This window comes from Lemur catta, chromosome 2 (assembly GCF_020740605.2).
Source record: "Lemur catta isolate mLemCat1 chromosome 2, mLemCat1.pri, whole genome shotgun sequence".
Classification (NCBI taxonomy): domain Eukaryota; kingdom Metazoa; phylum Chordata; class Mammalia; order Primates; family Lemuridae; genus Lemur; species Lemur catta.
This window is the reverse complement of record NC_059129.1, coordinates 29619922-29646966: the sequence shown is the minus strand read 5'-3', so window position 1 is coordinate 29646966 and position 27045 is coordinate 29619922. Positions and strand designations below refer to the sequence as shown.

Below are 27045 nucleotides of genomic sequence, written 5' to 3'. Positions count from 1 at the left end.
CCAAGGATAAATTATGAGGCCAGACACTGAAACTCACAATGTCGCTATTGCATGGGAAAGCTGGCCTGGGGTCTTGTGACTGGGACCTGAGGTTCTGTTCGAGGCGATTCCCAGTCAGCAGGTCACTGGGGTTCCTGTGCTGGACTTTGGCGTTGAGATTCTGGGGTTCCACAGAAAAACGTCCTACAACAAGAGCGTTTAATATTAACTCAGCTGGAAAATCAGAGCATGACAAACACAAGGGAAGAAAGGAAATGGGTTTTGGACTCAGAAAGATGTCTCTATCTCAGGGTGGCTGGTGAGGATCGAGATGCAGGGGAGGGGCTGGGGCAGAGAACACATCCCAAATCCCTGTCCCAGACCAGTGTGAATCTAGCTCTGGCTTCAGATGTTGAAAGCTAAGGACACATGAAATGGGACCCTGGGCCATAAACCCAGGGAACCAAACGTCTCAGGGCAGAGACCTACAACAGTGTCCAGAGAGCAGGTGTTGGTGATGGCTTCTTGCTATGGAAGATCAAAACTGCCCTCCTCCATTTCATCTTATTGTCCCACAATGGCCCAGTCTCCCAGATGAGCACATTCATCCAAAGGCCCCCGGTGCCCGTACAGAGAGGAATAAGCTCCGATCCTCATGACTCCACTTTGCATGGGAGTGCTGAAGACGGCCACGGTAGTCCATGCTCAAGGAGCTTGCAGTGTGGTCAGGGAAGGAGGACGTGGACTGTGCTCAGAGAGCCGGGTCACAGTGCCAGCTGTGCAGAAGCACACAGTGTGTTGGGATGTTGAGGAAGACACGTAGGTCTGGCTGGCAGCATAATTAGAGCAATGTTGTTGTATTATTGACCAATGGCATTTTTTCATGGTCATATAGCTCAATAGGGAAGAAATATAATGGAAAAATCAGGAGCACCAGATTTGAAAGTAGAAAGACTTGAATCTAATCATGGCTTCTACCTCCTAAAGATGTGACCTTGGGCAAGTCATTTCACATCTCTGAGCTTCAGCTCACTGGCAAATTGGAGACAAAAACCCTCAACTCCTAGATTCTGCTGATAACTAAATGAGATGATGGACTTAAATCACTTAACACCACTCCTGGAAAATATGCAAACTCAGCAAACGTTCATCTTTAAGAATCGTATTTCTCAACAGAAAGAGGGGATTTGAGCAAATGACTGCTTTTCAGAAATAAAGCACACCAAAAAGGGCAGCAACATGAACACGTGTGACAAATCCCAGGTTTCCGGCAGGTGCTGGATTTATTGAATGGTTCAATAGTGATTCAAACCAAAGAATTAAAATAATAATAATAACTGCCCTGTGTCTTAGTCCACTTGGGCTGCTATAACAAAAATACCATAGACTAGGTGATTTATAAGCAACAGAAATTTATTTCTCACAGTCCTGGAGGCCGGGAAGTTCAAGATCAAGGTGCTGCAGATTTGGCATATGGTGAGGGCCCCACGTCCTGGTTCATAGCTGGCACCTTCTAGCTGTGTCCTCACGTGGTCACAGGAGCAAGGCAGCTCTCTAGGGCCTCTTTTATAAAGGGAACTGATCCCACTCAAGAGGGTTCCACTCTCATGACCTCATTATCTCCCAAAGACCCCACCTCCAAACACCATCACATTGGGTATTTGGATTTAACATATGAATTGCGGCGGGGGCAGGGGGGAAGGGGGGACACATTCAGTCTATAGCACTCTGTTCAAACCAAAACATAATGAATACCAGTGTGTTATTCATTAAACCTGAACCAAAGCTAGGATTTACGCTAAGCCCAATTTATGTTTGCTCTAGTGGCCATTCCTGGAATCCAGTTTAACAAAGAGTGGACACTGGCAGCTGGAGCCCAGGACAGGCTACTTCGATCCCGAAGCTGCTTCGAGTGCAGAAAGATCATTTTCTCCCACGTGTGAGAAGTTTAGGAGTCTCCTTCCCTGTCTCACACCAGCGGGGAACGTCCTAAACAATCCCCTTCCGCATGTGAGCACCCTCCTCAAACGTGTCTTCCCTGAAGCTCAGATCCTCGGTGGACCGGGTAGTTTCCACGCCTCACCGTCAGAAGCCGGCATTAGCTTTCTAACAGCAGGGTTTTTAATGAATAGTCGAGGATTTTTCTTTGAAAAGAGTCTACTGGTTAGGATTGTGTCTCTTTCGTCTTGCCTTCAACTACACTCATACTCAAGGTGACCATTTACTTTATAATGAAGAGTAAGACACTTCAGAGTATGGGATGGACGCTGTTAATCTAGCAGAGCCACAGCAAAAACCAACGTGGTCAGCCTACCCATAGCGCACCATCTGGGATTTCCAGTTAGACGTTCTTCAGCACACTTCAGAAGCAGTCTGAGACAGTATCTACACCTCTCTTTTCAGCTTTCATAGCTGTTATAACTGTCCTAATTAGAGGCCAATATTTTTAGCAACTTGGCCTGTATTGAGACTTTCCCAGATACTCAATTCAGTTTTCATATACAAACTTCCTTTCTTTTTGCACTCATACTGCATCTGCTTATATAATAATTGAAGTATGTGTTCACGATACGTGCAACTGGCATAAATACAACTGACTCTCAGTGAGCATGCAACTCAGTTGAGAGCATTGGTGCACGGTACAGCAGACAGTAGCCTAATAGCTGTGAGAGATTATTACAATACGAGTTAGCAAGTTTCCCAGAGGTGAGAGGCAGTAAAGCACAGTGGTTAAAACCAAGGATGGCGGCTGGATTCTCTCAAGTCTGAGCTCTGATTAGCTGTCTGAACATGGGCAAGTACTTAACCATGCCATTCCTCAGTTCCCCATGTATAAAATGGGCTTATCACTGCATAGAGTTGTTGTGAGGCGCAAATGACTTAATGGAAGTAGAGTTCAGAGCATGCTTGGAGCACAGGGAGTGCTATGTTAAGTCTGTCCTCTTGTCATCGTGACCATTATTATTAGGAAGAAAGCATTTTTAATCTAGTGAATTGGTTCTGTGGAAGAAGTTTTTAGTATATGTGACCAATAAAAAAATGTCTACTATTGAATAGAAATAAATACACAAAAGGCAGTGAGGCTGCCTTGAATTCAGAGGTAAGACAATTATATCAACATAGGCTGGGAGTGATCCATCCTCTGTCAAATTACCCAGAAATGGGACTCTGATGGTGACTGATTTAGGATCTATCAAAATAATGGCACTTCAGACAAAGGGTTCAGCCAGCACTAAGGCGGGGTGACTCCAGAAATAACGCCATGTTCAGAAAGGGCTGGGCTTGGCATGAGAGATAAGAGGATGAGGTCAGGAGATGAGGCAGGAAAGCTGAGTAGGGGCCAGGCCCATTTCCTGGAGAAAAGGAGGGCAGATGTGGGAGGGAGCCTCCCGCACAGCCCTGGTGTGGGTGGAGGTGTTCTCCTTAGCAAGGAGGGGCAGGCCATAGCCATGCACCCATCCAGCGTGGAAGCCAGAAAATCTTCCCCAACCTGAAATGCAAATAATGTATTTGAATCCAAATGTACAAGAACAGTCCGGGCCTCGGTGCAAGCTGTCCATCACATCTGGCTGTGAGCCTGTTTACAGCAGGATGTAAACTGATGTTCAATTACCCACGGAACTTTATCATTAAAACAGAACTTTAAAATATGCATGTAGAATTTTAAAAAATAGCTTGCACTAACGAAACCAATTTTTAAAAGTCTGAAACAGGGCTTTGCCAGGTTTTCAAAGCCATCTGTTTTCAAAGCCTACCTTCCTCCCTTGTTTACCGCAGTCTGTCTGCTGTTTTAACAACCTCCAGTGGGATTTCACACGCCTCATTATGCAAAATCACTGCTTATGCATTCACTCTGCCACTTGCCTAACTAATCTCAACTCATAACACCTTTCTGAGGAAGATTCCCCAGTCTGGAGTTCTCCTACAGGGCTGTAGATCAAGAACAGTGGTAGAAGAGTGTCGGAGCAAGACAAAACACATCCTCCGGTGAATTACTGTTATGAGACAGGCTTGATCTGAGACCTTACTTGAGGTGAGAAACAAAAAAAGCAATAATGATTATAATGTAAATCCAAAATCCCTCTATTCCTCCCTCCCCCCAGAAAAGGAAGGTCTTGCATCAGGTATAAGTTAGAAAGGTAAGTTTGATTGCTTTCTCCTCCATTGTTTCCCTCCTATAAGTTATCTACCCAAATATTTTTAATTTCTTACTTTGAATACAGCTTTGGACCTATTATCTTTTGGTTCAGAATATTCAGGAGCCTAGATTCAAATCCTTGCTCTCCTGGAGAGCTGGTCCCTACTTGGAACCTCAGGTAAGACATTTAGGAAGACTAAGCACCATTCAGTCATTGTCTAAATAGTGAACCAGGCAGGTAGGCACCAGTGACAGCACCGTCATGTAAGAGGACCACCAGGTCAAAGCCTGGATCTCCTAAGTGTTGGACTGGAGTGTTCAAATCAATGATGCTCCTTCATTTAGGTGACCAACCACTAAATAAGGTCTCAGACCAGATACTCATGGGGCAAAGTGACTCTATGAAAGATGTTGGCTCTTGGTCTAGGATGGTGAATCTTGACTCTGGCTACAAATAAGAATCACCAGGAGACCACAAACGTCCCATCCTCAAACCCCAGCATGTCATCCACATTCTCATTCAGTTAGTCCAAGGTGAGGCCTGGGGGCCAATATTTGTTTTTATAGTAAACTTTTATATTGAAGACTAGCATGCTACAACGAACTACACAAATCTTCAATGTACCACTCAATGGAAAGTTTCAGAAAGTAAACATACCTGTGAGAGCACTGCCCAAAACAAGATACAGAACACTACCTCTTGCATTTTCTCAATACTTAATCCCCACCCTAAGGTAACCACACTTCTGACTTCTGTCACCATGAAACTGCCTGCTGCTACCCTTTGTATAAATGGAATCATACGGTACATTTTCTTTTTTATTTTTTGTCTGACTTGTTTTTGCTCAGCATATGTCTGTGATATTCATCCAAGTCATGGTGTACAGCAACAATTGCTACATGGTGCTGAATTCTATAGACTGCCATTCATCCATTCTGATGATGAATCTTCAGGTTGTACCCAGTTTGGGGCTATCATAAATAATGCTGTTAGGAGCATCATTGCACGTGTTGTTTGGTGGCCACATACATTTTTCTTGGATGTATATATATCAGAACTGAAATTGCTAGGTCACAGCTTATATATTGCTCCATCTTGAGTAGAATGGAAATAGTTTTCCAAAGGAGCTGAACCAATTACTTTCCCACCAGCCGTGTATGATAGTCTAGTTGTTCCACATCCTCATCAATAAATGTCCGTGTATAGTGGTACCACATTTTGGGTTTTATTTGCATTATTCTGATGACTCATGAGGTTGAGCACTTTTTAATATACTCATGGCATTTGGATACACTCTTTTGTCCAATGCCTCTCTTACCCAACTTTTAATTTGGAATGTCAGTGTTTTTTGTAGAGATTTGTAGTTCTTTAAAAATTTATTATAGGTGTCCTTTGGGATCTGTGTATTGCATAGATCTTTCCCCACTGTGTGGTTTGCCTTTTCACTTCCTTAGTTCATGTCTCTCAATGAACAGGACTTCATAATTTTAGTGAACTCCAATTTATACATCTTATTCTTTACAGTAAGTTCTTTTAGAGTCCTATATAATTTTTCCTGCCCTAAAGCCATAAAGATGCTCTATATTACCTTCCAGAAGCTACGTGTTTCTTCTTTCTTAGTTAGGTGTATGATCCAGCTGGAATTGATTTGGAATATTGTGTGAGACACAGGTCAAGATTCATGTTTTTTCATAAAGATATCCAATTGACTCAGTTATTGAAAAGGCCAACCTTTTCACCACCCAACAACAGTGACAATCAGTATTTCTTCAAATATTCATGGTGGGGCTAACTGATTTTAAGATTCTTCAACGGTTGAGATTTGCCAATCTAGATCAAAGAAAAACAATGAGTCCTCACTCAAAGTGTGAAGCAAAACTGCAACTAGATGTGTAGACTTCTGAAACAGAAAAAGTGTCCATATCTTTGATAGTAGGTTTAGGGAAAATTGAGAAATTCAGGCTGAGTTCAGAAATCCAAAAATTTACAAAACAATGCACAGTTGGGCAGCAGTAACAACAGCCAAGAAAGGCTGAGCTCGGAGCCTGGCCCTGCCTCTGCCTGGCTTCCTCTTGAAGGGTCCATGAGAAAATGGTGGCAAAGTAGGTGAGCACTCTTCAACCTCACCCAGGAACAACTACACAACGCTGTGGGATGAGAAGGGGTTGTATCCCAACCCAGGAATCTTGTTTCCCCTGATAATTGGTTCTTATGAGCTAAGTGAAGGACCACTCCCCTTTTCCCAGGAGAGAAAACTGAGGGTGGAACAGATTGAGGGGTTTGCCCAAAATCACCAGCAACCTTGTATAAGAGCCAGAGCCATACTGAGTCCGAGGGGAAGTAAGTACCCAGAGGTGGCCCTGTTCCCAAGCCTCCAGAACAAAGCCTCCATTCTAGGAAGAGCAACTTTCCTTTCCAATGCTCACTCGGGAGACTTTAGTAATTAATTACTAGTTGCCAACTAGTAAATTGGAGTTAATTATCTGGACAGATCTAATTGCAACTACAACTTTGTTGAAATTAAATAAAACACCACTTGAAAGTGCACAAAGCCTTTAAAAGACATTACTTAAGGGTGTCTGAGCATGTCTGGCTGAGACCGTGAGCTTGCCGGGATGGTGACGTTGCAGAATTATGCTGTTACACTCCAACCCTTCATGGAACGACTTCCTCCACTTCACCTGACTCCCAGGGATCCCAAGGTCCCAGGAAGGAGGGATGTAGCTCCTCCTGCCTGTCCTCCATCCCTACTGTTGGTCTGGTTCAAGCCCGAGATGCTGGCATAGTCTGATGAGTTCTTCCCTATTTCTGGTTGTCCTTGAATGTAACCTTGTTATGGAGCCAGATCCGGGGCCATGGCTCCCACTCCAACAGAACCTCCACGGGAAGGGCAGCCATAGGCACAGCCCCAGGAATTCAGGATGACAGCTCCAAGGAGGAGACACTGAACCTGGCTGATGCCAGGAGGAAAAATAGGAGTTAGCCGGATAAAGGAGATCAGGGACGAGCAAAGGGCTGAAGGCCAAAAGGCGTCTGGACTAAATGAAATCAATCTATGAGTGGTCAGTGTGGTGGAGGGTGACTGAGCGCAGGTTGACTAGGAGCAGAGAGAACCTTGTGGGTCACCACAGAGTTGAGACGTCACCTCAAAGAACATTCTTGCTGCAGAGATGCATGAGGGAGGGCAAGACTGGAGGACCCCCACCAGAAAATAAAGTTGTGTAACTGGAAAAGTTCTGAATTGAGAGTCAGGACACCAAATTCTTGTCCTTTGTTGGCCAATGAGCCAGCTGCATAATTTCCCTCCTTCTTAATCTCCTCATCTATAAAAAGGGAACAAATACTTGTCTAGCCTCCCTAGGCTAGGGAACATTAGGGAACATTGATTGACTCTTCATGGTTGAATTGAGAAATCTAAAAATCTACAAAACAGCATAGAGTTGGGCAGCAGCAGCAGCAATGCCCAAGAACCACTGAGCTCGGAGCCTGGCCCTGATCCTTCCTGGCTTCCTCTCCAAGGCTCCGTAAGAAAATGGCAGCCACGGCACCAGCTCTAAGCCCAAGATACGCTTAGTGGTAAAGCCCATGAATGTTCCCCAACCTCACCCAGGAGCAGTGTCTAAGATGAAATCACAAATGTGGACCTTGCCCAGTGCCCAAAGCATACGAGGGTTAGTTCAGCTTGTGTGGCAACGAGTGCCAAACCCAGATGGGCAGTGAGACACTACCCAGACGTAGAAGTTTGCAAATAGCCTGTATTTGAAGGTATAGATCCCCCATATGAGACCCTGCCTTCCCACCATGCCTCCAGGAGTCACCATGGCCATAACCCACAAGCCCACCTAAGCCTGAAGCCCATCCTAGCAGAGGATGGAGGACATCACAGCAACAGCCTCACCTTCTGGTCAGGTGTGCACATCTCCCTGTTGATGCGTCTCTCTGGGTATTGGAGGGGTTCATGCCTATCCATCTCTTCTCCTGCTCCCACCCCACTGAGTTGGGCCTCCCCAGATAACTGGCTTGTGGGTCCCACCTCTATCCAAAACTCTGGTTTGCCACTGAAGTTGTGGCCTACTAAACCACAGGTCACCTGCCTGGGCTATGACATCCTTTCTAGCTCTGTCTGTCCCATCCCTTGAGAAGTATTTCAAACCAGCCACCAAACCCTGAGCAAACAGCATTGTCTTTTGCCAAGAAGGGGTCAGGGCTGACTTCTCCCCAGTGGCCAAAGCACGCAAGGGTTAGCTCAGCCTGTCTGGCGACCAGTGCCAAACTCAGACGGGCAGTGAGGCTGAGAGGTGAAGAGGGAGAGCCAGTCTGCCGGGCGGGATTCTGGATTCAATAGCTATGTGACTTTCAGCAAGACACATAACTTGCCTGAGCTCCCATTTCCTGGCCTTCCAAAAGGAGAGTTTTAGCCTAAAATTCCCTGAACTCAGTTAATGGTTAGCTGATGCTCACCCAAGGAGAGCAAAGACACAGAAAGGAGCCGAGAGAAACTCTGGGGTCCAGACTCTTCTAGTCCCTCTGCACTGAGGGCATCTCAAGGGAACAGGTGGCAGCAGCTGTGCAGCCCAGCGCTGACAGGTCAGGGCCACATACAGCTGCCACCCACCTCCCGGTGGCAGTGCAGCTGCTGCCTGCGTTCCTCTCTGAGTGCCCAATGTCCAAAACCCAGCGCTCTGTGTAAAGAAGGAGCTCTGGCCTGGACCCCAGCATGCTCCGGACCGTCCCAGTTCTCCCACACTGGCCTTGTGACTTTGTAAAACCCTTCCCCTCTGAGAATGTCAGTTTCATCCATGACAGACTTAAGGACTTGAACTCACCTTGTCTCCAGCCCCATCCAGCTCTGAAATGCTACAAGCCAACAACACAATGAAAGGCAGTAACCACAGAACTCGCAACAACAGCTAGCTGGGAGCACTCACTCCCTTCCAGACACCGAACACACTACATGCATTGGCTATTCCACTGTAAAGACGGAGGTGGGCACGGTCTTTACCCCATGGCAGGCATAGGAAATGGGCACGGCGGGCTCCGTAGCCTGCCGGTTCTCTCGGCAGTGGGTGCCAGCCTCACCCACCGGCGCACGCTGCCTTGGGTCACCGTTCCCAGGGCTGCTTTCCCCGGGGGCCACCCAGGTGTGTGGCTTCTCGCAGCCGGGCACCGGCGGAGAACGCACTGCACTTGAAAAACACCAGCTGGAAGTATAATGTGGTCTTGAAATGCAATAAGCTTCAGAGAGAAACTTGAGAGAGGAAAGAAGACAGCCCCAGAGAAACTGCCTGTGGTTAGCGAGAAGTCGGGAAGCTGGATTTATATGTCCCAAGCAGCCCTTCAAGATCGTGAAAATAATGAGTGAAGCAAACCCAGCATGGGAATGTGAATGGAAGCCTGGCAGAGAGCAAGAGCCACCCCTAAGGGTGTCTGAAAATCACTGGGCAGGGGGTGGATGGCACATCAAAGGAGGCCCTGCCTGGGCTAGTGGGTCCCTCCTCCCTGCCACCACCACCCAAGTGCCATGATGAGCTGCCCCTGTGCCAGAGCAGGCCCTGTGGGTGCACCAGGCGGTGCGGCCCTGCCCTCGGGAGTGACAGTCCAGGAGGGAAGGTGCTGTCGATGGAGAAACCAGCTCTGCCTGCCGGGGCTGGGGGCTGGCAAGGCTGCAGAGAGGAAGTGACTTGTGAGCTGATAACAGGATTTTACAAGGTGATAAAGAGCGTTTCAAACTGCAAAGAAAGAAGGAAAAACAGTTGTAAAGACGTAGACAGACAATCAAAGATATTCTGGAAGGAGGTGGCTGGCTGGGGCTAGGATCGGATCTTACCTCGCAAGGGGGAGTTGGGGGGGGGGGGCAGTGAGACCCGGAAGGCCAAAGAGGGAGGAAGAAAATGCCGCACGCAGGAATGTGGAGTCTCCTTCGGCATTTAAAGGTCGTAGGCAGGGGAGTTGCACTGAGAGCAGCCCACCGGGCAGCAGAGCCAGTGGAGGGGGATCAGGGCAGGAACGGCTGGAGGCAGAGAGACTGCTGCCCAGGACAGGTGTGGAGAGGAGGCCCTGGTTCCCAAGGGCAACTCAGAGGTTGACTTTCAGGTCTTGCTGTTGGTTGCGCTGGTGTCAGGCAGGGGACAGAAGAGTTGCCCGCAGGTGTTTTCGATGCCTGGCCTTGCACTGGGAGGCGGCCGCGCTGTGGGTGCAGAGTAGCAGCATGGCCAGCCTGGGGCTCCGATGCAGAGCCAGGCGGCTGCTCACTTAGCTTCTCCTGCGGCTCCCTGCTGCCACTCAAGGCGGCACACGCTGGCACTCAAAGATTGGGCTACCGGCTGCCTAGCAACCTGGCTTCTCATTGCTGATACACACACACACACACACACACACACCCATTCACACATGCACACACATACGCATGTGCACATGCACTAGTACACACTCATGCACACGCATGGACATACCTATGCACACACACTCACATGCACACACACATTCACACGCATGGACATACCTATGCACACACACTCACATGCACACACACATTCACACACACATACATATGCATGTGCACATGCACTAGTACACACTCATGCACACGCATGGACATACCTATGCACACACACTCACATGCACACACACATACATATGCATGTGCACATGCACTAGTACACACTCATGCACACGCATGGACATACCTATGCACACACACATTCACACACACATACATATGCATGTGCACATGCACTAGCACACACTCATGCACACGCATGGACATACCTATGCACACACACTCACATGCACACACACATTCACACACACATACATATGCATGTGCACATGCACTAGCACACATTCATGCACACACATGGACATACCTATGCACACACACATTCACACACACATACATATGCATGTGCACATGCACTAGCACACACTCATGCACAAATATGGACATACCTATGCACACACACTCACATGCACACACACACCCATTCACACATGCACATACATATGCATGTGCACATGCACAAGCACACACTCGTGCACATGCACAAGCACACCCTCATGCACATACATGGACATACCTATGCACACACACTCACCCACACACGCACTTGCACGCACACACAGGCAGGTTCATGCCTCTGGCCTTCTCTGCCCAGGGCCCTTCTCTGAACCTTCCTGCAGAGCCCATGCCCTGTCCTGGCCCACCCCAGCCTCCGCTTCTCTGAAAAGCCGTCCCTGACTGCGCCATGCTAACTGTTCACTATTGGGGCCCCGTGACGTCTTTCTTCCACATCCTCTTGCAGTGTCACTGTAGCCAGCTGTCACAAGCGGAGTGTGAACTGAGGGATCCCAGGGGGAAACTAAATGCTGAGTGGGTCCAGGGGAGGGACAGGGTGGAGGGGGTGCCCCTGGGAAACAGACCCTATCCCATTCCCTGGGAGTTGGATGCCAGGCTGACAGTTGTGCGCACAGAGAAGCTATGCTTAGGGTGTTCGGGCCAGCGGGAGAGACAGGTGTGAGGCACTGGAGCGGGTGGAGCCCTCAGAAGCTCCACAGCAGGGGGGGGGTGTAAGAAAAGCCCCCAGGAACAGGGAAAGGGGCCCGAATCACGGGGGCCCTGCCTTCCCACGCGGACAGGGGCCCTCGCTCTGGGGGACCTCCCCAGCCTCCAGAACCAGGAAAGAAGTGCCCCCAGCCAGAGGCCCAGGGCAGCAGACCCCCAGGGGTGAGACCACCACCTGGGGCTGCCAAAGCTCTGCTTTCAGACCCCCAGAGTGGCATCAGTCCCCCAAAGACAGACAGAGGTGTGGGTGTAGAACACCTCGGGCTCAGGACGGGGATGCCGACAGCAGCAGTGGTCACACAGAGGCAGAGGCAGCCAAGGGGGCAGGCAGGGAGGGAAGCGGCTGGCATCCGCCAGGGCAGGGCGACCACCTGGGAACGCCGCAGGAGGTAGAAGGCGCTCGTGGTGAGTGGTGCAGGGTCTGGGGTTAAGCAGGTGGGACCTGAGACAGCCAGTCTCGCCTTCTTGCTGTCACAGGGACTCATGCGACTGACTCTCCAGAATTAATCCCTTCTTCCTCCTGCAGCCTCTCCTGAGCTTCCTGGGGTGCCTGCCACCCCACCCAGCCTCTGCCTCGGAGAGCTGCCAGGTGCCACAACGTCCAGGGTACACAGAGGGTGTTGCAGAGCCAAGGGCAGTTTTGCAGGGGGTCCCTGGTGTCCCATTCTGAGTGCTCCTAGATGAAAGATGCAGTGTCACCTGTTTCATCCAGCCTTCCCTGCCCTCATCCTGGGCAACTGGGATGGGCCCAGGTGGCCCAGGAGCCCCCATGGACAGCAGCACCACGTGGCAGCCAATTCCCACCCCCCAGAGCACCTGCCAGGTCCCGGGCACTGGTGGACTCTTACAGGGGTTCTTTCCTGAGAGGGGGATTAGCCCATCATCTATAGGGGGTGGGGTCCTTAGAGAGCCTCTGCTTTTCCTTCTTACTGTAAGGATGGCCTTGCAATAGAGTGGTAGTGAAGAATCGGACAGACAAGAGCTTTAATCTCAGCTCTACCCTTTCCTGGCTGTGCAACCATGGGAAGGCCACATACCCTCTCTGAGCCTGTGTTTCCTCATCTGTAAAATGAGGCTAAGAGTAGCAGGGCAATCAGGAGGAAAGCTGATGACATGCCTGATACGTGGCAGGCACTCACTAAAGATGACAGTTCTTCCTCCGTCTTCCTGTTCTTGCTGCTGCTGTATTTAAGGGCAGCAAGTTGTAAAGGAAGAAGCCCAGTCTTTCAAGCTACATTTCCCTGGGTTCAGCTCTCGCTTTGCTATTTGTAAGTCACCCTAGCTTCCAGAGCCTCAGTGTCAGCAACAGTAAAATGGGATAATAATGGAGAAATCGCAGGGTCAAGGCAGCAATTGAAGGTGAGGAGCATAACACCAGGCTAGGGGCACAGTTGGGCTCAGCAAAGTACGCCCTGCCCCTTGCTGAGACGAACAAGACAATGGCCATCAGAGTGGGCTCCTCCCCGTGTCAAGAACAGCATGGTCCTGAACCCCGGGCTTTCCTGGCAGTTGTTTCCTCTGCAAGGGCCGAAACCAGTTGACCGGAACCTCTCTCCATTCTGTCCTCAGAATGACCTAGAAACTTGTCCAGCTTCTGCCACAAACAGCTTGATCCAGATGCCCCTCCTTCGTGGATTCTAGTAGAAGTATAAACGCGTGGTATTGCTAATGTTAACACTAAAATGATTACGATATGGGATTCCTAATGGGCAACTTGTAAGTGCTTCCACCAAGAGGCTACAGACAAGATCAGTCCTTGCAGTCTAGCACCTGTGAAATCTGTCCTTGCCAGCTGTGGTCTTTGGAGTGTTTGCACCTGGTACTGTGCAGGGCAGATGCATTGCAAAAGTGGCCATTCACTGGAATGTGGCTTTGCAGCAACTCCTATCAAGAGGTTAAAATCCATTCTTCCATTCCATGAATGACTTGCTTTGGCCAATAGAATGTGGTAGAAGGGGCCGGTGCCAGTTTCAAAAGCTGTGCATGCTTCTGCCACTCTTTTGGGTCCCTGCCATGTGAATGCACCCAAGCTAGCCTGCTGATGTCTGAGAGACGTGTGGTCCAAGAACTCCAGCTGCCCACCAGCCAACTGCCAGACATGCAAACGAGGCCGTGCTAGACGGCCAAGCCTCAGCCCAGCCAGCAGCTCAGCACGAGAGCCTGCGTGAGCCCGGCCAAGATCAGCCAAGCCTGGCCCGAACTAGCAGAATTCTCAGCTCACACACACACCGGTGAGAAATAACAAACACTTTGTTATTTTAGCTTCTGCGATTTAGGGTGCTCTGTGAACAAATCCACCAGCCTAAGTCCCTTGAGTCCATCATCTCATTTTAGCTTTATAATAACCCCAAGAGCTAGGAATGTTTATCCCAATTGTACAGCAGAGGAAACTGGGGTTCAAAAGGCTTTAGCCACTTGCCTGAGTTGTCACAGCTAGAAATTGGTAGAGCCATGAATAAAACTCAGATCTGCTTGACTCAATAGGTTGTGCTCTTTCTCCATAGCAACTTCTCTCCTCCCCCCCCACCCCCCCACCCCCTGCCACCCCTGGGAAAAACAACAGCTGGTTAACTATAAACGGGGATTGGAAAGGCCCAAGCCATGGTGATCGTCCCCACAGGGGACAAACCATACTGTGCAGCTAACTTTCCTTACCCGAGCCTCTTAGATGGCGGGACAGGTGTTTTTTCTCTTTAAATGCAACTTGCCTTTAAGAATCTCAGTCGTTTTCAGCAAGTCTAAAAGCTGTAGCTTTGACCTTCCTTTGCTTGTTAATTAGGGTATTGGAGGGGAAACAGAGAAACCATGTGGATGGGCAGAAGGGGAGTTTTCAAAAATAAGTGCTCCTTAGGCCCACTCGACTGAAAAATTTCATTAATTCATTAATTAAGACATAAGCATGAGAATTCCAGGGAAAGGAACAAATACCATCTGTACTGTGGAGGGGCCAAATTTTTCTTTTAGCCTCTAAGACCCAATAATGAGCACATGCTCTGAATTATCCTCCAAATTAGCTGCTTCATGGGGAAGAGCAGCATTGGCAATCGGATTAGGTGTCAGACAGTGCTCAGAGAGCTGCATCTGTGAGGCCCAGGAGCGATGTTCTTGGGCCTTAACCATGGGGAGGCAGGTTCTAGCTCAATACAAGAAACTTCCTTCCAAGAGTCAGAGGTATCTTGGGAAGGAATGGGCTGCTTCGCAAGCGGGTGAGCCCACCAGCACCAGGAGTATGCAAATGGAGCCTGAGTCTGGCTGGAAGAATTGCTATTTCGTGTTGGAAGCTGGAGGCTGGACCAAATGATCACTCAGGCCTCTCGCAATTGTGAGAGTCTATTTAAAGTCTTCTGAAAAGTGAGCCCTTCACCCACAGAGAATTGTTTCTTTGACAGGTGATTAGAATATCAGTACACATGTGGCCTCAGGTACAGAACACCGTCAGTGGCCTTAGCAGTGACCATCTAACATGGAACCTCTTCAGTGGCCACAGCAGTGTGCCAGTACTAGACATTATAGATGACTTTGCCGCAGGACGCTGGGTGCAATGAATCATTAAAATTGGAAGCATTTTCTCACTTGGTTTAAAATATCCAGCATTGATAGCTCAAACTGGGGGCCGAGCAGGAGGCATTTCAAAAGCAATCATGAATGATGGTGTTATTTTGGCCTCGATGGGGCTGGCAGTTTGGGTGACCATGAGGCATCAGGCAAGAAACCTCTTTTGACACCTTACAAAATGTTTAGATTAATCAAATTTTAAGGCCAGCTCCTGCGTGCAGAGGATGGAGCTTGCGGGAGTGGCTGGAATATTTTACCATGTCTGGGTTGACCGTAGAGGGCGAGGCCTTTTCATTTCTAGCCATTACAAACATTAAGTCAGACAAGTGTTGCATGAGTATGTTTAAATGGTAAAAAAAAAAAAAAATACTCTAATTAGATTTTTAATAGATGGTTTCTGACAGCAGAAACAACAAAGATGATTGATTTTTTCATGTGAAATCTTTGGAGGGGAAAGTCTCTTGCTTTCAAATTTGTTTGGAAGCCATTTCTCTGAAGCCCCTTCAGTTAACATTTGGGCTATGGCGAGCCTCTCGTGTGTGGAGTGTGCTTCAAATATTAATGGGGGTCTAAATCTGTGTTCTTTCTCAACTCAACCTTTTGCACTCAAAATTCATGAGTGTATATTGATTTAGGCAGCCTTCCCAGGACCCCTTGCACCACTGGGCTCTTTTGTTCAATGTTAATATACCCCAACTTATCAATTATTAACTTGCTAAGTGAAAGCAATATAAATCTAGCATTCTGAGCAAAAAGAACTGGTCTTTTCACTCCCTGAAAATATGATGGCAGCAGAGGCTGGAGACTTAGCCAAACTCACACTTGATTTAGTGGGTAACAATGCCTGTGGGTCCCCCTGAGTTTTTGCCCCTTCTGTTTGTGGTGCAAATGTGAGAAAACCAGAGTAAACCCCAAATTAGCAAATATGCAACTGATAGAACAGGTTTTTCACATCATAATTTGAGGAGAAAAAAAAAAAAACAAAGAATAAGAAAGTAAGATTGCAATCAAGATCTAGTATATAAAGGGAAATGTCAGGGATCCTGTCAACACAGAGGTCTCTGCCATGTCTCTGCTCTCCTAAAATGACCATGGGCCACGTTGGTCGTCATCAAGCTACACTTCATGCATAACCCACCCCTGCCAGGTAAGCAGTGGTACATTTTGCAGATGAAGAAGCTGAGATACAAAAAGGGTCTGCTGTTGGCTGAAAATCGCACCACCCAGAAAAAGGTGGGGTATGAATTTGAACCCAGTTTGATTTACCCAGGGTACTTGCATTTAGTCACCTTGAGATGCCACCCTGTCCGCTTCATCTGGGTCACACAGCTAGTGGGAGTCAGAACCAGGATTTATAAGGGGGGCTGCCATGATCCAAAACCCCCACTTGACTTACTTCTAGCTTTCATGTCCCCAAGATGCCTCTGAGACTCTTTCATGTTCAGGATGAGCAAAGCAATATTCAGTAATGGTTAAGATACTTCTCAATTTCCTCATCTATAAAATGGGAGAGTAATGTTAGCTTGACAGTTACAAGGATTGAACCAGACGATAGTATTTACGTAAAGTACCAAGCACACCTTACACCCTCCATAAAAGCTGTTTTCATTTCCCTTCTGCCTTGACTCCTTCCCTCCCTAACCTTGACAGGAAAGGGAACTCAGATATGTTGGCGTATTCGCAGCATGACTTGGAATTACAAAGGGTTTCTGGCTAATTAACTTTCAGTTAATCAGATAATTCAATTAACCACAACACCCCCCATTCCCCAGAGCAATTAGTTAATTGAAGTTTTATTATATACAAAGCATTACGGAGTGACATACAGTAATGTTACTTGTACGAGAAACAGAAGCAAGAAAGGAATTTCGTGTGAGAAATGGCAGATCGTGTCACCTCTGAGTCATCTGTCCCTTCCCCATCTCCCCCCATCTCCCTTCCCTGGGACCTGCATGGCCTCCTTTTGCCAGCTTACTGGGTCCCTTACCAACAGCATCACAGCTCCTGTCCTCCCAGCAGGGGCTGAAGTTGGATCTTCACCCCAAAGCCCAACCCTGGAGCAACCACCATCACCCACTGCTGCTATGGTCACATGCTGCCTGGCAACGCAGGCGGTAGACACTATTCTTAGCTCACCCCTCTTCACCTCCTCAACTTGCTGCCCAATCGTCGTCGCTCTTCCATACTTCTTTCCTCCTAAAAACTCTCTCCTAAGACACATCTTTGAAAAGGCAGGATGCATCCAACATAAAGGGCCCTGTCATTGGCTCCTCAGTCATCCCAGTTGGCCCAGAATTGTCTTGCCTTATACCTGGTCTCAGCATAATTAGTATCACCACCCCCTTTTAGCTCCGAAGGGTTCCAGTTTGAATGATAAAGTATGTGGTTGCCCAGCCACTCATGGTCCTTCCTCCAAGTTCACCTTGGCGTGTGGCTGTCCTAAGGCAAACTCCCCATGCAGTGGTCCAATGACGAATGAAGACTGCAGGAGTAGAAGCTGCTCTGGGTGAGCCAGTGAGCAAGTGGTGGGTGAATGTGAAGGCCTGGGACGTCACTGTACACTACTGTAGACTTTATAAACACTGTACACTTAGGCTACACTAAATTTATTAAAAAATTCTTTCTTCAATAATAAATGAAACAGCTTATTGTAACTTTTTACTTTAGAAAGTTTTAAATTTTTTAGCTTTTTGACTCTTTTGTAATAACAGCTTAAAACACAAACACATTGTACGGCTGGACAAAAATATTTTCTTTCATGATGTCCTGATTCTGTAAGCTTTTTTCTATTTTCAAAACTTAATTTTTTTTCTTTTTAAATTTTTTTTCTTTTTAAATTTTTTTTCTTTTTAAATTTTTTTGTGAAAAACTAAGACACAAACACACACATGAGGCTAGGCCTACATAGGGTCAGGATCATCAATGTCTCTGTCTTTCACCTCCACATTTGTCCCACAGGAAGGTCTTCAGGGGCAATAAAGCACATGGAGTTGTGGTCACCTATGACAACAGTATCTTCTTCTGGATACTTCCTGAAGGACCTGCCTGGGGCTGTTTCACAGTTAACTATTTTTTAAAGTAAAAGGAGTACACTCTAAAATGATGACAAAAGTATAGTATAGCAAATATAAAAACCAGTAACATAGCCATTTATTATGAAGTATTATGTACTGTACATAATCATATGAGCTAAACTTTCATACGACTGGCAGCGCAGTGGGTTCGTTTATACCAGCATCACCACAAACACATGAGTAATGTGTTTTGCTATGACGTCACAATGGCTATGACGTCACGATGGCTATGACGTCACCAGGCAATAGGAATTTTTCAGCGCCATTATGATCTTGTGAGACCTGGTTCTCAGCCATTCACCCTCCCTCACTCATTACAAAATATTTCATATATGTTATCTATGTCTTTCTCTTTAATTTCTACCCACTTCCAAACTCCCTGTGACATGCCTTCTAGAAAAACACTCCACTGAAAGGCTCTCTTAGAGGTCACCAAAGATACCCTGCAAAATCCAAACGATCTCATCAGCTCTCAACCTATTAAACCTCTGTAACATTCGATGCTTTGGCCATTTGCTCATTCCTGAAATGGGCATGTTACTCGATTAGTGGGACTGTTACTCAACTTACCCACTGCTCAAATTTTCCCATAAAAAATTTTTTCTATTGTTCTTAGAAAAGGACAATAGTGGAGGATCCAGTAAGGTGGTAAGTAGGAATGACTTAGCCCAGTGTGAAACACACAGCAAACGTACCACGTGTCACCTGTCATTGTTGCAAATCTGAATAGTAACAGGAGAAGCCTCAGGTGCCGGCAGATAGGCACATGCAATCCTCATTTTCAAAAGCTAGAAAGTAGAGTCTCCAAACTCTAGAAAACCGAGCATAACATAGATAGATCCCAGGAGAAATTCTAGAAAATAATTCTGTTAAAATGGTGGTTTGTGGGGACTTTAAAAAAAGAAACAGCAAGCCCTGGGAACAAGCAGTTGCTCCTTAAAGACAAGTCATGTTAGATTTCCTGCGGTTGCCTTTCAACTACGCTACCAGACCAGCTAATGAGGAAAACGCTCTGTGTCTCAATTGGAGGAAGGCACTGGACGATGGCTGTCATCACTATTGTTAATGAGTTGGGCAAGAGGAAATCTTCCTGTAAACCTGCCATGAAGCTTTTAACTATTTCGTGCTTGCATCAGTGAACTTCGCATCAGTAAAATTTGCATATCCAGAATGACATCAGCACACTAAAACTTGAAAGGTCTGAATAGATTGGAAATGTAAATAAATCATACCATGATGCAATTGAGTACGAATAGACGTTAACTCCCACATTTGATTTTAAAAAACTGACTTCACAAAGGCAGAGTGAATGCGGCATACCATTGAATTCATGCTTAGGAATAGCCTTGGGTTGTAGCTGCAAAGACCAGCTAGGGCCACCTCTGTCAACAGGGGGGAGAGCCTACCTGAAAATAAAGCTCACCTGGAAGACGCAGAAAGATGGAGACAGGAGTTGCCTGGTGCCAGCCACAGAGTCAAAGGATCTACACACGCCTAAGGCAAATTCAGTCCCCGGCTTGTTAAGTAAGCTAATACATTTATTCTTTTCCTTTATATTCTTCTCAAACCACTGTGAGTGAATCTCAGAAGCTTGCCACCAGAAGAACCCCGACTAAAGTAGCAGGTAACATTTATCAAGAGTTTATTTGTGCCAGGCACCGTGCTGGGCACCCTGCAAGGTCATCTTGCCTAATCCACGCAAACACAATGTGCTGTGGGTGCTGCAGTTGCACTCAGTCATCGGAACATAAAACTGAAGCACGAAGTGGTTAAGGGAGTTTTGCAAGGTCTCATGCTAGTAGGTGACCAAACCCAGGTGGCACAGCTCCAAACAGCAGTTCTCAAAGTGTGGCCCCAAGAGCGGCAGCGGCACCACTTGGGAACTTGTTAGAAATGCAAACCCTTGGTCTCCACCCAGACCTGACTGCTCAGAAGCTGTAGGGGTGGGGCGGGGAGTCTGTGTTTTATTTGACAAGCTTTCCAGGTGACTGTGATGTGCTCAAGTGTGAGAACCTTTGTTCTCTAAGTCCCTGAACCACTCTGCTCTACCTAGAACAGGGGCGTGACAGTCCCACATTGGGAGTGCTGTGGGCATTTGGAGTCATTGCTCTGGCCACACGCAGAATTTCAAGCACAATTCATCTCAAGCAACAAAGTGACCACAATGATTGAAGGTTTGGGAAACAACGCCAGTAAGACTAACCAGGCATTCAGAGCCACAGATGAGACGGTACAACAAAAGTTCTAAAGAACTCCGCTCATCTCAACTGCTGAAACTCCCATGCCCCTCCACTATCGTCTGCCCCCATGTCCCCAGGCTGACCTTAGAGGTCAGTCATTCTTATCCTTGGCTGCATATCGGACTCACCTGGGGAATTTAAACAGTATTGCTGCCCTTGGCACCACTGCAAGAGACTTGGGGTAAGTTGGTGTGGGATGTGGTCTGAGCATCAGAGTTGTTTTTTTACAAGCTCTCCAAGTCATTCTAAGTCATTCGGTTCTAATGTGTTTCAGGCTTGAGAACTGCTGGCCTAGGTGCATACCCAGCCTGTTTTCCAACACATCTCTCCGTGGCCAGCTGGTTAGGGCTGTCCCTTTCATAGCCACTGTGCAAGCACCGTGTTGGCATAGAGGCCCTTCCTTTTCCGTAGTGCCGTTTCCTGCAGCCCCGTCTTTCCTGTTTGTCCGAATGAGAAAAGCAATACACTCACCCCCATCTGTTTCAGGGGTTTCTGACTACACTTCAAAACCTTGGAGAGGGGAGGCGGCTACCACACCCACCAACTCTCATGTCAACAAGCCCCCTACGTGCTGCATGGAGAATCACTGGAGTGTTCAAGAAGGGTCACTTAGAAGTCTAATGTCCTAGGTTTAAATCCCAGCTCTTACAACCTCCCAGCTTTATAACACTGGGCAATGGAATCTTTCTGAGCCTCGGCTGTTCACCTATGAAATGGGAATATGTTAGTTTTCTGTCGCGGCGTGTAACAAGTCACCACACACTTAGTGGCACAAAGCCAAAATCAAAGGGTTGGCAGCTGCGTCCTCCTCTGGAGCTCTAGGTCCTCTTCTGAGCTCGTTCGAGTTGTTGGCAAATTCAGCTCCTTGCTGCTCTAAGACGGAGGCCCCAGTCTTCCTCCCAGCTCCCAGCCAGGGCTCACTCTCAGCTACTAAAGGAGGCGCTCAGATTTTTGCCACGTGGCCCCTCCATCTTCAAAACCCAGCAGGAGAATTTTCCTCCCATGGGCTCCCTCTCCCACTTTGCATCTGTGAATTCCTCTGTCTCTGACATCTAGACCCCAGTTTTTTAAAAACCATGCTCACGTGATTAGGGTCAACCTACCCTGATAATCTCCCTTTCTTAAAGTCTGCTTACCCAATCGTGGGAATCCCATCCATCATAGTCACGGTTCCAGGGACTATGCAGGGGTGTGTTCGGAGGGGAGCAGGGACCACACCAGGGGATAACACTCAGCTGGCAGGATTGCTGTGAGAAATAAGATAATGCGCGCTGAGCCCTGAGCGTGGTGCCTACCGCGTAGCAAGCACGTGATGTATTCAATTTTGCTTTTCTTGGCAGCCCTGTGAATCCAAGGTGTCCTGATCCCTGGAATTCCTTTTCATCTCGAGACAGCCTTTGCAGAGCCTCCTCCAGCTGAAATCCTCATTCTACCCACTTCGGAGATCAGCCCCTCGCTCAGCACCCTCCAGCCCCCTTCTTCCATGTCACGGGTGGCACCGATGGCTGGAACACCCGTGTGAGAAGCAATGAGAACGTTCCTGTTAGAAAGCCAAGGCAGAAATTCCTGCTGGCCTCGTCTGAAATCAGCACAATGCTTGTTGTGAGGATTGCGTTGATAGATCTGTATCTCCCCCGATGCCTTCAGAAGCACAATGTGAATACTGGAGCTGTCAGTGTTAATAACACACTACAATCCTGTTCTTTAAAAGAATAAAAAAAAAAACCCGACTTCTAAAGACAGATAAAGAGAAGCTAATTGAAACCATCACATGCAATCTTCTCTAAGTAGCAGCTACTACATCAATATTTAGTAAAGAAATTCTGTTTTGTTTTATTCCCCTCCCCCTAAATTATTTACAGGAAAACATTGAAATGCCTGCTCATTCCAGCTTGATGACTTTTTTTTCTTTAAAAATCCCGGACTGGAAATCCAAGATCCTTGATGTTATTTCTCACCCTGCAGCCGACTCTGAAAGTGACCTCATGTGGGTCTTTCTATCTCTGGACTTCACGTCCTGGGATAAGTGATGCTGAGGTTTCCTTAAGCTTTAGAAAGCACAGGAAATAACCCCCACCCTCCTGCCCACACCCCTCCCTCCCTGAGCAATGCTAGTTTCTGCAACCCACAACACAGCGTGCCATCTTCCTATGACAATTTCTTTCCCGGCGTGTGATGTCTCCCACCTGGACTTGGGTCCCGTGGGCCTCTGGCTGCTTTATACTTCATTCGCTTCCTCCTTTGATATGAATATTTATCGTGTGCCAATGCCAGGACACACATTGTGCCAGGCCCGGAGGATACAGTGATGGATGAGACAAGCTCCTCCCACAAGGACGTCACAGTCAGGTAGAGAGCAGGTCTGTAAACACATGATTGCAGCCCAGCCTTGGAGCATGGCACAGGGCACAGGGCACAGGGCACAGGGCTTGGAGAGAAGCCATGGAGGGCAGTGGGGAAAAAGGAGGTGGCACTGGGTCTTGAGGGAGGCTGAGGAAGACACAGAGGGCAGGAGAGGACATTCGGGGCTGTTGGTTCCAGGAAACTGCAAAGAATTTGGGTTGGCTGAAGGACAGGCATTGGGGGAGTTGGAAGGGTGGGAGGTGGCAGAGAGGTAGGCAAAAGCCAAGTCTGGAGGGCTTCGTGGGACAGGCTAAGAGCCTTGGGTTGAATCTTGCAGCCACCCGGGAGCCCGAGTAAGGACTTTCAATGGCACAGTAACAAGGGAAGATTGGTATTTTAGAGAAGTTAGCCTGTCAGCCTCCCCCTCATTTCAGGGCTCCAGAGAGCACATTTCACATCATGGAAATTCTGGGTCAGGGATGCTCCCAAAATGCCACAGCACCTAATGTGAATAGGGAGGGCCCCTGGGGCTGGGAGGACTCGGCCAGACAGCAGTGACAAGCATGGCCTCGAGCGGGCAGGACCGAGACAGGGAGAAGTCAGGGGAGAATGACTCAGAACAAAAGGCTGCTGATTTCAGAACCCAGAGTTACCGAGCTCAGGTCACGACACAGTCAGTAACCTTTGGTTGGAGCACCCACATGGGTTCAAAGCACAGCCACCATGCCCCACAGCACCCAGGCAGCAGCAGAGAGGGGCTGGCTGGCTGGGTAGAAACGTAGGCTGCTCTCCTCTCTCTGCAGACCCATAAGTCCCAGGGACATGTTTGGGAGTTCCCACGGGGCCTGCAGCCCTGGAGCACCCAGACTGAAGAACAGACGTCCCTCATCACTGGGTCTTTTCTTCTTCCACTGAACTGGAGGCTGCGGGAGCCACGTGCAGGAACCTGGGCAGACAGAAATGAGCCCATAGGTCCAGACGAGAGAGGGGACCTGCCATCGCTGGCCAAGCACCCTCACCTGGAGTCTCTGAGCCCCGCAGCCCCTGCAGACCGGAAGCCCTTGGTTTGGATGGAGAAAGAGCCAAAGCCAAAGGCCCAAAATGGACCATAAATAAAAACCAGGTGTCCTTTGAAGTTCACTTACTCTCAAAGGAGGTAAATCAAAAGGCATGTTAGGGCCTCGCAAGACGGCGTGACAATGTTACCAAAAAAAAAAAAAAAAATCTATCGGGAAACCAGCCTAGAAAGGCTCATCTTTAAAGATCTCTCAAATGAATGGCATCGCGCCCATTTCCCATCACGACCGGCACTACACGGTAATTGAAAGGAGGCCCACTAAGCAGATCACCATAAAGCGATGACCCTTCCCTCCTGGTAATTATGTGATCAAATTATGAAGCCCTTTGAGCCAACACATTTCAGCTTTCATGATGCAGTTGAAGACCTGTTGCTGCCCACTGGGGGGAGGAAAAAAGGGACCCTGGGCAGGTGTCTCTCTGCTACCATCTGAAAGGGCCGTTCTCCCTTTTCTGCATTCCCTTTGAATTATCAGGGGCAGACAGTTCTCTTTGACACAGAGAATGCAGGCATTTGCTAGATTTACATTTGCCACTTGTTTTGCCACCGAGATGGACCTTTGGGAGAGAGACCCCTTAGCTCTAGGTTCGCCTTCTCATGTTCATACATTCAACATTTATAATATGGAATGTGCCCTGCCCTGGGGTGATTTCTTCCACATTCATGGATGTGTTTAGATCTCCAAAAGCTGTGACTATAAATTGAGATCGCATCTCCATTAATGCCCAAATAATGAAGCCTGCAGACCCCGACCTGCCCATTCAGGGCCTTAGAATCCCTTTGTGAGCACCCTGAGTGCTTTTGAGAGACCCGTGATGGGTGGAGGGAGTCTGTGCTTGTTCCTGTACCAGGATGTCTGCACATCTCTCCTGTCTGCTGACTCTGCTGGGGAAGTCCTCCTGGAGAAGGCCCCCTGGCACCAGCTCCCGTTGTCCCAAGACTGGATCCAGGAAGAAATGCCCCAACAACTGCAAACCTCACTTGGCCATCGGGACCCTGATGCAGCATGGTCCACCCAGAGTCTCACACAGTCCCTCATGAAAACTGTCCTCGACATCTAGATAGAGCCTCTCCCACCCATTCTCCACCCCACCCCCACACCTTCTCCCAAGTCCCACGTCTTCCCCCAAGTCAACAAGGTCATCTGAGTATACATGCAGCTCAAACTCCACTTACAAACGCAGCCATTCTCTAAAGGATGAGATATGGAGCAATGCCGCTCCACCTATGACACCAACATACCTTTAAAATCAGACAAAACCGTTGAGGTCGAGGAAGCCACACTGTCTCGAGCATCTCCACTCCCAAAGAAGGTTTATGTTGCATCTATTCTAAACTAAAGCAACATGCTGATGGTTTTCCTTGAGCAAAGGATCATCTAGACCCAAAAGATTACTCCAGACAGCTTTGGAAAAGTAAAGCATTAAGGTGATGCTCCTAAATTTTAACATAATTCTCTCTAGTTCTCAGATGTGCTTGTTTCTCCCCTATGTTGGTTTCAGCCCTAACCTTCCCTTGGTGGCAAGGTGTCAGCCAAAGCTCCACGGACATACCCTCCTAGGGTCAAGGCCAGAGATAAGTGTGTGCCTCCACTCCTATCTCCCTAGCTCTAACTGGGTCAGTACTTCCCATGTGTTAATCATTACAGCCAGGGTAATGCAATACTCTAGTTGGCCAGGCCCTGATCACGTGCCTATGCTGAAACTGAGTGTGGAGTCAATTGCACCTGAAGCACAGAGACTAAGAGTGGTGGCAAGAATGGTTTTCTAGTGGAAAAGTAAGGTCCTGTTACCAGGAAAAAGTGAATAAAGTCTGGACAATAATGGAAACAAAGCAGATGTCTACTATAGCTTCTTTATTACTTTCCACGTTTCTGAGCTCTATCTTCTCCAATCCGTCCTCTGCCAAGGCTCACAGACTATGGCCCTCATGCCAAATCCGGCCCATGTCCAGTTTTTATAAATAAAGTTTTATGGGAACACAGCGACACCCATTCATTTACATATGGCAGCTCTCATGCCATAACGGCATAGCGTAATGGTTGTGGCAAAGACCGTGTACCTGGTAAGGTGAAAAGATTTACAGTCTGACTCTTGACAGTAAATGTTCGCTGCCCCTTGACCCTTGCTCTAAGTGAACATCAGAATTCTTCCCACTTCACAATTCTGGTCATGCCACTTTTTTCATTTAAAATCTTCAATGGTTTTCACTTGTTACAAGATAAATGCTAAACTCCTTGGGATAGCAGCCTTCCTGCTGGCAGTTAAAATTGTGCTTTAATCTCTCCTTCGGTCGCAGGGGTAGCAGAGGACCCCATGGGCTGTCCTTGGGAGCATGCACAATCCCAGTGAGAAACAAGGAAATAAGTCTCTTGTGCATCAAGTCTGACCCCCTCAGGGACAACCAATCAAGTGCTATTGTCCAATAAGAAAGGAGGAAACAGCTTTTGACTTAAAAATCCAAAGGAGGAGCTGCCCTCTGGGTGAGTCTTTTTCTCCAAAGACAATATATGCAAACAGGCCTTTATGTTCTGAAGGTCTAGGTCACCAGCCAGAGGCAATCAATCTGTTTTGTTTGATAAAGAACATGAAAATGAGACTCTTTTGATTCAAGAGCCTCTGAGGGAGGAACACGGCTGGTGGGGATAGATGGTGGCCAGGGTTTGTAAAGGTGGCAGAAACCCAACCCATGTGGATCCTGCCTTGTATTGTCAGGCAGTGGCCTGGGAGGAGCTGTGGCCTAAATTCAGAGGAGGAAAAGATATGCTAAGTAGCATCATGCTCATGCCCAGAATAAAAGTCAGAAACAAAGAGTCAAGCCAATGTCGTGCTCAAGGGCATGGCTTGTGTAGGTGGCACCCTGCTTCCACCGGGGTTCCTCTGGAAGGAGGTGTGGCCCAGTAAACTCCCTGGCTACTATGTGAGTCAGCATTTCAGCCAGTTGTGCGCTTTGGAGACGCTGTGCACCGATTGCCCTGGCTGCTCCTTGGGTTGGGTCCTGGGGCTTGGGCCCTGCACTGTAAGAACATGCCAGCTAACAGGGAGCGGAAAGACAGGAATCTTTCACACGAACGTGC

General features: G+C 47.9%; 1 long non-coding RNA gene across 2 annotated transcripts; it reads right to left on the bottom strand.

Moving 5' to 3' along the window:
- On the bottom strand, positions 1–25472 carry LOC123631955. Of its 2 annotated transcripts, none has more exons than XR_006733265.1 (3): positions 25212–25472; positions 16631–16731; positions 1–183 (listed from the first exon to the last, which is right to left on the bottom strand). It is a non-coding gene; the product is annotated as an uncharacterized LOC123631955 (long non-coding RNA). The 2 variants fall into 2 exon arrangements; XR_006733264.1 differs by lacking the exon at positions 25212–25472 and adding an exon at positions 21685–21698.
- Positions 25473–27045: the final 1573 nt, after the last annotated feature.